Source organism: Vulpes vulpes, chromosome 1, assembly GCF_048418805.1.
Source record: "Vulpes vulpes isolate BD-2025 chromosome 1, VulVul3, whole genome shotgun sequence".
In the NCBI taxonomy this organism is placed as follows: Eukaryota; Metazoa; Chordata; class Mammalia; order Carnivora; family Canidae; genus Vulpes; species Vulpes vulpes.
Genome location: NC_132780.1, coordinates 174,159,160 through 174,173,312, shown reverse-complemented (window position 1 = coordinate 174,173,312; position 14,153 = coordinate 174,159,160). Strand labels below are relative to the sequence as shown.

Genomic DNA, 14,153 nt, shown 5'->3' with positions numbered 1-14,153 from the left:
TGTATATGTGACAAGCACTATTGGGAAAAGACTAGTCCACTGAGAAAGTTCTGAGTTAGATTAAATAAAAATAATCCCTATTAGTGGGGATTTCCAGGAAGCTCTCACACAGGTTATATAATGGCAATTTTTTGGGAATTGAGATTTTTGGGAGTGCTAAATCTGTTCTGCTGTCCCCAGGGACTTCTAGGCTGTTGGAATAAACAGCTGCTATGATTGCAAGATTATTGGGTTTTAAAACTACTATGGGGATGGGAAAAGGGAAAATAAAAAAATAAAAATTCCAAGACATTCTTTTTAAATAGGTATTCAGACTTTATCCTGAGGAAAAGAAGAAAAATTGGATTGTTATAAGCCTTTGGTTAATTTCCAGAATTCTCAAAAAAGTTAATTTTGACAATTCTGTCAGTACTCTTATTATTTTTATGGAGAAATAGATTTTGGGAGGTTGTTTTCTGCCAACTTTTTTGGAAGTACTTCTCAAGATCTTTTCTTTTTTCCAGTAAAAAGCAATTATACTGAAACTTGTCCAGCAGAGAAACAGAAACTTCTTACTTCCGTATTCATCTCCTCCACTCCCACATCTATTGTTTGATTTTGATCACAATAGCTATCTTTGAAAAATGTCACATGATTTTTTTGATCCTTCATTCAATGCTTAACTCTTAAAGAGAAAGGGGCTTGAATTGTAAATGTCCCCTATGGTTTGATAATTAAAGATTTTAATAATGTTTTCATTCGGTTTGGATTTTAGAGCATTATTGTGTATCATCTATTTTTCTTAAACCTTTAAAATCTAACTCCCCCTCCTTAAGCTTACTATTTTGTAGCCATTACACAGAGCAAGTTAATACATTTATCATTTCCTTTGATGAATGGTTGTCTTACAAGAAAATTGACCAAGAGAGGAACTTTCAGCATAATGAATTCTCATCAACTTCTTTTTAATCATTAGATTATATTTTAACAGAAAATAATCTGACTTGAAAACTCATGGTGAAGAAATAGTCGAGATACTTGCCAAGTCTGTTAAACTAAACATTAGAATGCTGTAAATTCTTTTATAACTCTAATTAATAGGTTTGCTTTTTTCAGCTCTGAATCATCCTCTGAGTTCATCTCAGAGTTCAATCTCTTTTCTTCAAATCTCTAGTCTGTCTCAGACTATAGAAATTGTCCAATATATAGAGACTCTCCTTGTGTTACATACACAGATCTGATAGCATAACTTTTGGGTCTTCTCTTATTCCTCTTCATTTGCTCCACTGAACCAAGCATGTTTTATATTTTATGTAGCAAAGTTTATCTATTTTCAAATTTTGGTGTCTGGGTTCCATGTTGTGCTTAGACAAAATGAAATTTTTCTCTTGTGTTTTCTTCCAGTCTTTATAGTTTAATTTTAAATAATTTATCCAACTAGAATTTTTTTTTTAGTTCAAGGAGGAAGGTAGGGATTGACTTCTATTGTTTTCCCAAAAGATTTGTCAGTTGACTCAGTTCTATCATTGAATAGTTTTATCGTTTCCCAATTTATAGATAATACAACTTTTTACAAAAGGTATTTATATATGTACTTTAGTCTTGATTATGTTTCATTAATCAACCTATTTTGACAGAGGCACCAATTATTATTGTTATAAAAGTCTAGTAGAACTCCTAGTTTACTGCCACGGTGGGTTTTTGTGTTGATCTAAACCTGGTATAGTTTTGTGTTTTGTATGATCTAAAGCTGATATAGTTTTTTAAAAAAGAATACAAAATCATGGAAACAAGATTAGTACAGAAAATATTGATTTATAAAGAGAAAAAAATCATCACAAATTACAGAGTTCTAAAAGATGATTAACTACTGCAAGCATCATAATTGGGAAAAACCTCAAGTTTGGCTTCCCAACCTCTATAAACCTCTATAAAGTTTCTTTCTTTTTTTTTTAAATTTCTTTAACATATGATTGTAAGATCTCAGGCATTAAAGTTTATAATTTTTTAAGTGGCTAATATGAGGTAATTTTTGAAATGATGACACTCATGAGCAAGTTTGTTGTTATCCTTCTCTTATCATACTTTCATGTCCTGAATCTGAGGGAGTTGGCATAATAGACAATCAAAATATTTTTTAGAAGTTATTCCCATACTGAAATGGCTAGCCTATACTTTATACACTGAAGTGCCTGAATGCCACATAAATATATCCAACTAAATCTAAACTAAGTGAATCTTCAGGTCAGCTTCCTCTTAGGTGGTTCCCAAAATGCTATGTCCTCTCCAGTACCATCCATCACAAGGGAAAGTGTGGCTGGAATGAAAAGAGACAGAGATCTTAACAAATTGCAATGGAAATACCTTACATGTGAAAATTTAACAAAAATGAATGAACATATAAATACATTACTAGACCCCTCCCAGGGCCTTGAGAGTGGTCTGTGCAGGTGTTGAGCCTTGACGCTTAAGCTTTATTAGCTTCATGGTAAATCCATCTCTATACATTATTCTGTTTTCTATAAATCTCCAAGCCGTTCTCATTGTTCACTTTTTTTTTTTTTTAAGAAAAGCTTAAGAGTAATTTTATCCAATTCATAAAAATCTTATTTGGTATTTTGATTAGTGTATCTGTCAAAGGAAAGAAACCACACAGTGATTTGAACTGGGAAAGTTTAATATAGATAATTATTAACTTCAACAGAGGATTAGAACAACAAGATGTGGCTAGTAAGAGTACACAGAACTCTAAGGAATATAGGAATAGCAGATATAAGGAGCAGCCATCCACTACTCCTACACTAAGATAGGTCCCCAAGGAAGAAACCCCAGGCTGAGATTCAGACATTGGTAAGAGACTGGCTTACTGGATGGCAGAAAGGTTGTTTTGATACTGAGCTGGTGGGACTTGCTGGAAATATGTCCACATATTTAGGTGCGGGGGGGAGTGGGGGAGCTGTTCATTGGAAAGTGAATGGAATCTCCTGAGAACAGTGGTACTGGGGAATCTTCTGGTCGCTGTGCACTGAAAGAGCCAGGTTTTGGAGAAGCTCTACCCAGTGTAGGAGTCTGGAGAGTAAGCACATGGGAACCAGGAAGCAAAAGCTTTTTTTCATATGGTATGTCTTTGACAAAGTACCCTCTACTGGTTAGCCTTAATATGATAGCTTGCAAAGGAAAAAACAAAACAAAAACAAAACAAAACTTAAAGAGCACAGATCCATTTTTGTAGAGCAGCAAATGAATAATGAATTTGGAACTGAGTGACAATTAGTTGTTATCTGGTACAATTGGTAATGTATTGGATTTATACATGCATTTAGGGAAAACTTAAATTTTTATCTCAGAAAAAGGTATGGTGTTCTATTCATTCAAGATTTTTCTTAGTAGATTTTTATGGTTTAAAAAAATACGTGAGTGCTATAAGCTTACATTTTCCCAAGTATTATTTTCAATTATGTTGCTATTGGGAATGGAATATTTTTCCATTATATTCTTTGATCATTGTTCAAGCTGTTGATTTTTGTATCTTAATTTTGCACAGGTAATCTTACTGGCTTATCTTAGTATTCATAATGTTTGTTTTTTTCCCCCAGTTGATTGTCTTGGTATTTTGTTACATAAAATTTTATTATCTGAAACTAATGAAATTTTTTCTCTGAGATTTCTAGGAAGTAGATTTCTGATCCAGGAAGTACTCTGAGTGGAGACTGCTTGCTTTCATCCCCTTGACATTGTGGGAAAAATTTTGCAATGTATGCTAATCGAAATGTATTTATATATCCTATGCTGATATTTTGTAGAGGTTTGCCAAGAGAATTCAACCTCAACAACTTCAGAAACTGCCCCTAATTTGTAAGGGATAAATAAAATCGGATTTGAGTGTTTGGAAGGGGCTAAAGAAAGGAGGATAAAGAGCATCAGGACAGCATGGGAAGAAGCAGGCAGAAGCGGAACTGACATTTCACTTTCTATGGGACAGGATCATTCCTATTGCAGAGTATGAGTAGTGACCAGCCCTGTTCACCACCCCCCCTTTCTCCCTCAGTTAATTGGAACTCAGTCAGGTGATAATTGAGTTTTGTACAGCACTGAAATTGAAATCAAAGACGTTAAGAGCATTGATTGTATTCAAAGATGGAAGCACGCTCATACTTCGTATGTGCTTTAGGGGAGTGGGTGGGTGGGCACTTGGGCCTTGCGGGTGCATTCATGTAATCTGAGACTCTTGAACTTTATGATGGAGTCTTCAATATTTTGATGTATATGAAACTTTTGTTAATATATTGTATACTGTGTTGGCTGTGTGAAGTAAACTAAAACTCTAATGAACACTTTGGGGTCCACATTAGTGTAGGAGACCAAAGTGGGAAGGGCTTTAGGGCACTGATAAAGGCCCTAAGTGTACTTTTTGATCCTGTGTAATGTTAAATTCTTGCAACTGAATCAAAACAGTGTTAAATTATGGCAATATTTGCACTTTGGGAATGAGTACATAACTGTATGATCACACTCTGCAAATGCCACTTTTAAAGCTGTTAATAGACTTTGCACCTTTTCTTTGACAAGGATGTGTCATATTTAAATTTTTACATTCATCATGGCAACAGGTAGAACTGGGGAGGGGGGAATGTAATTTTTTATGGGAATTTTGATATGAAAAGAAACTAGTCATTTATTTATACAATAGGCTTGGCTCAAAAAGTGTTTTTCAGACTCGATATTCCTAATGTGGGATGTGACTTTATTTTATTTTTAGTAGCAAATTTGGATGTAGACTGATAGACATAGCTGAATGTCTTAATATAATTTTATATAATTTTAAGATACCTATGTTAATAACATATCTATATAAATATAATCTAAAAGGGTTTTATATCACTTATTTGACAGTGCTTCCCTGTAATTTAATATACCAAATAAGCCTACTTAGTTTAATTTCTTACAACAAGGGATCCCATGGTGGCTCAGCGGTTTAGTGCCTGCCTTTGGCCCAGAGCGTGATCCTGGAGTCCCAGGATTGAGTCCCAGGATTGAGTCCCAAATCGGGCTCCTGTAATGGAGCCTGCTTCTCCCTCTGCCTGTGTCTCTGCCTCTCTCTCTCTCTCTCTCTCTCTGTCTCTCATGAATAAATAAATAAAATCTTAAAAAAAAATTTCTCACAACAGAAAATTTTTTTCTTGATATGTTCTGTGGGCTGGCTGGAAATTTTCAGTTATATTATGATCAAAAGACTTTTTCTTTTTTTTTGCTTCAGATGATTTTTATTTATTTGTTTTTCTTTTGTTTTTCTTTTTCTTTTTTTTATTTAACTTCCAGTTAGTTAACATGCAGTGTAATACTAGTTTCACGTGGGCAATATAGTGACTCAATACTTCCTTACAACTCCAGGTGCTCATCAAGAGAGGTGCCCTCCTAAATTCCAGTCACCTATTTTACACACACCCCCTACCAACCTCCCCACTGGTAACCATCAATTTGTTTTCTATAGTTAAGAGTCTGTTTCTTGGTTTGCCTCTTTCCTTTTTTTCCCTTTGATTTTTTGTTTGTTTGTTTCTTGAATTCCACAAATGAGTTAAATCACGTGGTATTTGTCTTTCTCTGCCTGACTTATTTTGCTTAGCAGAATACTCTCTAGCTACATCCAAGTCATTGAAAATGGCAAGATTTCATTCTTTTTGTGGCTAAGTAATATTCTGTTATATAGCCATTCACCAATCAATGGATATTTGAGGTCTTTCCATAATTTGGTTACTGTAGATAATGCTGCTATAAATATCAAGGTTGCATGTATCCCTTCATATTTTTGTATTCTTTGGGTAAATACCTCTGATGAGATTGCTGGATCGTAGGTAGTTCCATTTTTAACTTTTTGAGAAACGTTCATACTGTGAAACTAATGAAGTTGTACCTCCTCCTTTCCAATATTAATAATCATTTTTAATAATGTTAGCAATCATTTTGTCTAATTAAATTCATTAATATGTCTTGAAGAATGTTACATAATAATGGTGATAACAAGCATCATTGCTTCAAAGTAAATTCTTCTAGAATTTCAGTCTCTTGCACTTTAGCTTTTTATTTGAACAGTATATTTGATCATGTTAAGAGAGTATCCTTTGATTTTTTTTTCCAATTACAACAATCCACAATTGATGTTGAATTTTACAAATGTGGTCTTTTGAATATTGTTTGATTTTTTGGTAGCATTTTATTTACGATTTTTGTATCAATATTTTTGAGTGAAATTGGGATAGAATTTTCTGTTAAAGTTTGGAATCAGTGTTACATAACTTTGTACAAATAATTGGAAAGTTTTATATTTTTTCTCTGAAAAATTTAACAAACAAATATTTATTCCTTGTAGATTGGAATGACTTCATCTGTAAAACTCTCTAGTCATCATATTTTGGAGGATATTTAGGCTTAGGCAATTTAAAAATTTAAATTTTCTTAGATTATCTGTCCTGAGTTATTTTTGGTAATTTGTGTCTTTCTTAAAAGTCATGGATTTCTCCTGAATTCTCAGTTACTAACAAGGACTTTACATGACCTCACTCTTGGTAATTATTTTTGTTTTCTCATTCTTAATTTTGTGTGTTTGTGCTTTGAATGTACAATTATATTACATTGGTATCAGAGAATGCTATCTGTATTGTCTCCCTTTTGGAATTTATTGAATTTTTGTCTGTGGTTAATATAGGACTGATTTTTGTAACTATTTCAGGGACATGATTTAAACTCTTTGCTGTAGGATGTTCCTTCTTGTCATTAAATTAGCTAAATGCTTTGGGAAGCAGGCCACATTCTTTCAAGTGTACAGTTTTTCTTTCTTTTTTTTTTTTTAAAGATTTTATTTATTTATTTGAGAGCGAAAAATAGAGCTGGGGCGGGAGGGTGGACAAAGAGAGAAGAGGGACCTCCACTGAGTAGGGATCCCAATGCTGAGCTCAATCCCAGGACCCTGGGATCATGACCTGAGCCAAAGGCAGATGCTTAACCAACTGAGCCACTCAAGCACCCCATGTCTACCCACTTTTTCTAAACCATTGGAGTCTAATGTCTTGCTTAAAAGTATTCCTGAGACTAGCAGCACCAACTTAGCCAGGGAGCTTGTCAGAAATGTGCAATCTCAGGCCCCATCCCAGACTCAACGGATCAGAATCTACATTTTCACAAGATCCACTGGTCATACATGTGTGTATTAAAATCCTAGGGAATGTCATACTTTAAATAATATTTAGATATGAGTGTTTTCCAAATAATGTTATTTATTGATGTTGCTCTGTTTAAATGAATTGAATCCCTTATTTAAATCTAACAATAAGTTAAGTTTTATAAGGCACTGAATACAGTGTAAATTACCACCACTTATATACCACCTTATATCCAAGGATATAATTACACCTGGGACTGGCTCCTGACCACATTATTATGTCATCCTTTCTTCTGTTATCCTTACCTTCCTCATCTTCCCTCTTACTGCTTGGAAACTAATGAGGATCCAAGGATTTTGGCTGTACAGACTTACGGGACATGGTCATACCCCCACGGGACTGCAAAATCAAATGTAATAACAATGTGTTTTCTTTTTTTTTGATATGTTTTTCTTGAATCTCAGGCTTGAGCTCAAGCCACCAGGCAGTGGTGCCAGACCTCATGCCAAGCAACAACTGAAAGAAACAAACAGTATATTCTTTCTTCCTTGCAGCCTAGCTAACCCAGAAAACCTTAGGAAGTGGAGGGCAAGGAATGACCAGCAACCTGGTAGCCACTGAGGAACTCATAGGGTCAGGACTGGGCACAAGTCAAGCCAGTGTTACTGGCATATTAAGAGTTAGAGCTTTTCAGATGTAACTTACCAGAATTACATCCTTATTATGACAGGCTATGTGGAACTTTCTTTCTTTTTTTTTTTTTCATGTGGAACTTTCTTAAGGGGATTATGTAACATCAAAAAATGCCAATTTTTGTGTTTTTTTGGCTGTTACATTTTATTTTTGTAGAACAGAAATTTTGGAGCTATCTCTAACAGGGATAAATATCAAACCAAGCAAGGAGAGGACCACAGCAGCACACTCTTGTGGGGCCTGTTAAGTTACCTAGCCAGGCAGCCTAATCATGTTCAGATCAGGAGCACTTCAGCAAAAGTGTAACTCTCCCTTATCTCAGAAGAAAAAAATACTGATTCTTGCTCTCAACAATAGTATGGATGAGGCCGAATTCTTATTGATGAAGCTTGACATGCTTTACTCAATTGGCATATATTTGAAAAATTGGCAGGACACCTGGGTGGCTCACATCTGCCTTCGGCTCAGAGCATGATCCTGGGGTCCTGGGATGGAGTCCCACATCAGGCTTCCTGCAGGGAACTTGCTTCTCCCTTTCCGTATGTCTCTTCCTCTTTCTGTCTGTGTCTCTCATGAATAAATAAATAAAATCTTTTTAAAAATTTAGCAACAACTTCCTATTACACAGATATCTGAAAAGTTTTGAGAGCAGATTTTGACTAATTTTACTACTTTATCACCTAGACAGGTGTTTCTTGGGTTGTTCTGTAGTCATGCTTTTCTGGAAGCAAGGGATTGCCTTGAACTGAATTATGTCTTCTGTAATATTGTGTCACTAAATGGATCCCTGAAATAGTGTTCCAGATACTATATCAGATCCTGCCACTAACAGCTTCCCTTCCCTTCCTTCCTCTTTTCCTTACCCTTTCTCTTTCCTGTCTTCCACTACTTTTCAGTCCTCCCTGCCCTATGTCTGGGAGCTGCAGTAGCATTAATCAATCAATTATCTTATAGACATCTACAGCTACCATGCACCAGGAAGATGCTGGGCATCTTGGAGAATACAAAGATGAACACAACATACACTTGTCCTTGAAGAACTTATGCCTTAGCTAGGGAAACCAGCATATACACACATGAGGATGACTTTCCACAGCTCATGCTATCCTATAAATATGTAGAATAAATTTAGGACAGGGAGAGATCATCTTTATCTTAGATGGTCAGGGGAAAAAACTTTTCCAGGGCTGGTGGGACTTGGAGAATAATCAGAAATCATCAGTTAAGATAGTCTTATTGATGTTTCTTAAAGAAAAACAAATGTTATTGTCCTTGGACAATAGTTACTCTGGACTAGTTACTGCTGGACCTATACTTTTTAAAAGTTCTTTCTAGTCCAAAGTGAAGTATTGGATTTCTGGAAGAGATTTTTAAAATGTTACAACTTTTCTCCACATACTATCTTATAAAAGAAATATTTATGAAAATTCTATCTATAAGTATTAGTGATTTTCATGGCAAATTGAGTATCTAACTTAGATTCCAAGCATATGTAAGTTCACTTGAACTTCTTATATTGTTCTGTCTGGGTACCATCCTTTCTAAAGTCCAGGTGAGTTGTGTAATTTCCCCTACTGTTCTCTCTTTATCTGAACAAAATGTATTGAAGTTATGAGTACTTGGTTATATTACATTAAAATATTAGTAATGACTGTATATTAGCTGATTATCTTCCTTTTTTTAATTTTTAAATTATTTTTTTATTTTTTTATTTATGATAGTCATCAGAGAGAGAAAGAGAGGCAGAGACATAGGCAGAGGGAGAAGCAGGCTCCATGCACTGGGAGCCCGACGTGGGATTCGATCCTGGGTCTCCAGGATTGCGCCCTGGGCCAAAGGCAGGCGCCAAACTGCTGCACCATCCAGGGTTCCCACTGATTATCTTCCTGATAGGACTTGGACCTACTGTCAAATCAGAGCAGTTTTGTTCTCAAGAAACAAGGGTAGATATTTTGGGGGACTCCAGTCCAATTATCTCTTTATCAGCAGGGGCCATGAAGCATTTTCCCTGAAGTCAATGATCAGCTGCCTCTCTGGGTAAGCCTTGGCACAGCCTCTGTCATCTTACCAGTTGGAGTCAAGTTTGAAAGCCCATGGCCCTTTCTTCTGACCCTGGCCTATATGGCACTTCAATTCCTGAAAGGAAGAGAAGAAGGCTAAAAGGCCAAGCATTTCCACTTTTTGTCATAGGTTCATAGCTCTTTTCTCCATGCATGTCCTTTCCAGGTCTGCTTATTAACACATGCAACTGCTGTGGCAGTTGAATTTGTTTAGGTTAATATCTATCAATATGAAAACCCTAACTTCCTAGTTTGGTATCTGCACTTAGTATTATTCTGTCCCTGAGGTCAGCAGGAAAACAAAAATCTCTTGTAACAGATATTTCATTTTTTAAAATCACATCAGCAGCATAATTAAATAAGGAAAATCCGTTCTGGTGATAAGTTCTGTTAGAGATAAATCTTAGATTGGTGTGAATGCAGGGTGTGATGGAGAGTGTCAAAAGAAAAAGGTGAACTTCCTCACTCACATTCATTTTCTGAGCTCTCTACTTGTGTGGGTTTACATTCGGCACTGACTGGATGGTTGGAAATCCCTACCTGGAATGTGCAGCAATTTTCTACCGTGAGACCAGATACATCATTCTGTGTTTAGTTAGCTTTATCTCTTACTGTACATTGATTTTAAATTGCCCAGAAGTGAGGAATGAAATAAAACACCTCATCAACTTTACTGGAAAACATAATCAAAGTTGTCTCTCAAAGTCAATGTCATTTCTTCTCTGGGTGCCTCAGTGCTGCTTTGTTTATGGCAAGTGTTGACTAAGTGGTGAAGTGTTCATTTTGGTCAGCATGAGCTCTGTTGACCTAGGATGATTTTAGGCCCCAAGGACTCAGAAAATTTTCTAGATAGACTAGAAGGGAAAGCTCTGTTCCCAAAGGCCTCTGTGTTTCTCCTTGCTTATCTTGCTCAGTGTTGCTTTTTTCTCTTTTGTGTTCTCCTGAATAATATTGTTTGTCTTTAGTGCTCTCCTCCCTGCTTTGACCAGTTTCCTCCCCACTGGCTGAATATTGTTTCACATTTTTCTGAGGTCATTGCCTGGCTGACTGGCCAGGAAACACAGCAACAGAAAGCACCAAACAGCCTTTTCACTAAAAGTCCTAAAAACATAACATGAGGGGGACTGAGGTTTTAAAGCTGAGTGCAGAGAGAGATTGGCCACAAATTCTTGTTGTCATGGATGTGGAGCTTCAGTTGTTTTTCTGATTTCCTGTGTCTATGTGTGTGTGTCCATATGTGTCTGTGAGTAGTAGGGCCTGTCTTTCTGCTCTTTTTTGCAATGATTTGTTCATTCATTCATTCTCACCTTCTCTCTTTTACGTGGTTTCAAAATAATTTTTTTCTATCACTCCTGCTGTTAAAACTGATGGTCAGGCAATGCACAGTGGTGCAGTTGTGCAGGTGATCAAATATGGAAATGCTTCTGTACTTGATAGTAAATAGCTGTTGCCACAAACCCCAGCTGGGTGCTCCTGTGCTGCCAGGGGTCCCCCAGACCTCCCCACAGTCCAGCTCCTGGAGGGTGTGGACTTGGCACAGTTGGGGGCAGAATCTTCTGGGGTCCTATTTCAGTGTACCCTGCTTGCACCCACAGTGCTTCTTATATATTTTGGTTATCATCTTCTGAAAATAACAACCTCAACTTAAAGGCTACATGACTATTTAGCCAATCTTCATCCTAGAATTCAGCCCAGCCAAGAGTTGTGAAGGAAGCCCAAGGAATCCCTAAGAGTGAGAATAGATTCCACAAATCTCAGGCCTTAATGATCACAGACTTTTCTCAAAACGACGAATTTAATGACAACTTGGATGGTGACAGTATAGACACATATCTTGCTCAAGTATGGGCTTTTTGTCTCTAGAAGCAGACTTGAATGACCTCCCAGGTCCCTACCAAGCAAACGTCACTTAAAAAATAGGAAACATTGCAAATTCTCCTACAAAGTGCATAACTTGTACGTTTACAGGAGATTGATGAGATCTAAAGCAGTAAAGAACCAGGTGCTACCTTAAGGACTCTGCCTGTCTTGGGTTTAGACACGTGACTGCAAAAAACAACTGCATGTAGTGTAAGCCTGCAATTTAGGGATTTTATCCTGGTGCACTGCTCATCCATGGCAACCAAGGGAACGTGGGATGAAATGATAAGCCTGTGTGTGGTGTATCAGGATGTTGGGGAGGGAAGTGGTTTGTTTTTGGGAGTAAGCAGTTGAGCTTCGTAAGTACAATGATGACAATGAAGAGAGGATTTATTTTCTGGGGTAAAACTGAAATGGAAAGAATTCCAAGAGTCTTGAAACCAATGAAGTGGCTAGCTAAGGGTCAGTCCGGAGGGACATAAACTTTTAGCTCTGCTGGCTTTCTGGAGTTTGGAGTCCGGGTGCAGTGGCTCCTGTAGCCCAAGGTTAGTCCTCTGAAGATGGTTGTGGGGGAGAGCCGGTGGCAGTGAAGGAAGCAGAAGTTGGGAGAGGTGCACACAGAACTAGTCACAGAGACTGCTGGAGGTCCAGGCAAAGTATCAGTGTGGCTCCTGCAGTTACTTCTCAAAAGTCAGCAATTTCAGTGACTTGCAAGTTCAGTGACTTCTTGAATGAAGTTAACTTCACTGTGCTTCAGTTTTTCTCCTCTGTAAAATGGGGATTATAGTATTTCCCCCATACCTTTTCTTAGAAATTGTAAATCATAGGGGTGGTCACGACAAGTGTCAGTAATGATTTTTTTTCCTAGGAGCCCAGGAAGCAAAGTAGCTCTTGGATAGGAAACATCTTGGGGTGCCTATAGCCATGAGACCACCTTGAATTCCACATGCTCTCTGACCAAATCTGGTTGAGTTTCATAACTTGAAATTTTCAAAAGATTTCAAAACTCAGGAAAATTTGAAGGAATAATAAACACCCATATACTTCCCTCCTAGATTCAATGGCTATTGGCATCTTGCCATATGCACACACACACACACACACATGCACACAAATATACACTTCCCTTTTGTAAGCCATCTGGAAGTAGTAGGCAGGCATCTTGGCACTTTACTCTTTTTTTTTTAAAAAAATTAGTTATTTATTCATGAGACACACACACACACACACACACACACAGAGCAGAGACATAGGCAGAGGGAGAAGCAGGCTCCCTGTGGGGAGCCCGATGCAGGATTCGATCCCAGAACTCTGGGATCATGACCTGAACCAAAGGCAGACGCTTAACCGCTGAGCCACCCAGGCATCCCGGCACTTTACTCCTATATGATTCTAAATAATGCATACCCCATAAACAAAGAGATTAATCACTTTTTTATTCAATATCATTTCCATAGCTAAAGAAACATTTAATTCAATAATATCCAACACAGAATCAAATCAAGTTTTCTAAGTTGTTTCCAGAATGTCATTAGAGTTAAGGTTAATACATTGCATTTGCCTACTGTTTTTTTGGTAGACTTCAGTAGAGAGCAGCCTCCCCTTCTCCCTCCATCTTACTGAATCTTTCCAGTGCCTCTGGAAAAGATTCAATATCCACATCTAGGCCAGATGTCCTGCAAAGCCCTGCATTGGTTCCTGCTTGTTGGTTTGTATTTCTGAGACAGCCTTTCTAGTTCTGGTCTTATGAGTCATGGGGTTGGCTTTGATGTTGTAGCTCAAGGATCTTGCTAGATGTTTCAGGTTAGCACTTAGAGAACTAAGAGTAAATCTTTGTACACATTTGAAGGCCCAACCTCATTAATATACATCCAAAGCCTTCCAGGTTCATTCACTCACCACCACCTTAACTTATGTTGGCTTCAAAATCATCAGCAATACTTGACACACCATGATCTCTGGAATCAGTTCTGGAGTGTGAAGCAGAAAAGGAACAGGGTTTATTTGTTTGATTCTTCCTGTCTCTGTGTTGATGATGTAGGCTCATCTCCAAGCACCAAAATAAAGTGGAGGTTGAATGCAGATTTGCAAGAAGAGGATTTGTTGTTTCTGTCTTGGGTATCTGTGAAGAAATCTTCTTCCCCTCTAGGTTGCCCATAACAGACTGACATCCTGTTAGCTGTCAATTGGGCTAAGACTTTGAGTTGTGAAGTGTCAGGTAAGTGGGGTGGTAGAAAAGTACATTATCACTGTCACAGCCACTCCAGCTGTGTATCCAGTTGATACAGTGCCTCTCTTTTCTCCAGGGATCTGCAGTCATGAAGACAAAAGGGATCATTTTGCAGATGAGGAAATGGAGGCCCAGAGAGACTAAGTAATTTGCCCAAAGTCACTCAGCTTGCTG

At 37.4% G+C, this 14,153-nt stretch overlaps 1 long non-coding RNA gene across 3 annotated transcripts in view; it reads left to right on the top strand.

Moving 5' to 3' along the window:
• Positions 1–2,717: 2,717 nt before the first annotated feature.
• Positions 2,718–14,153, top strand: part of LOC140595438 (uncharacterized) — a 270,399-nt gene continuing 258,963 nt past the window's right edge. For all 3 annotated transcript variants that reach the window (XR_011997036.1, XR_011997034.1, XR_011997037.1), the window contains exon 1: positions 2,718–2,829. This is a non-coding gene — a long non-coding RNA (uncharacterized lncRNA). The remainder of the gene's footprint in view (positions 2,830–14,153) is intronic.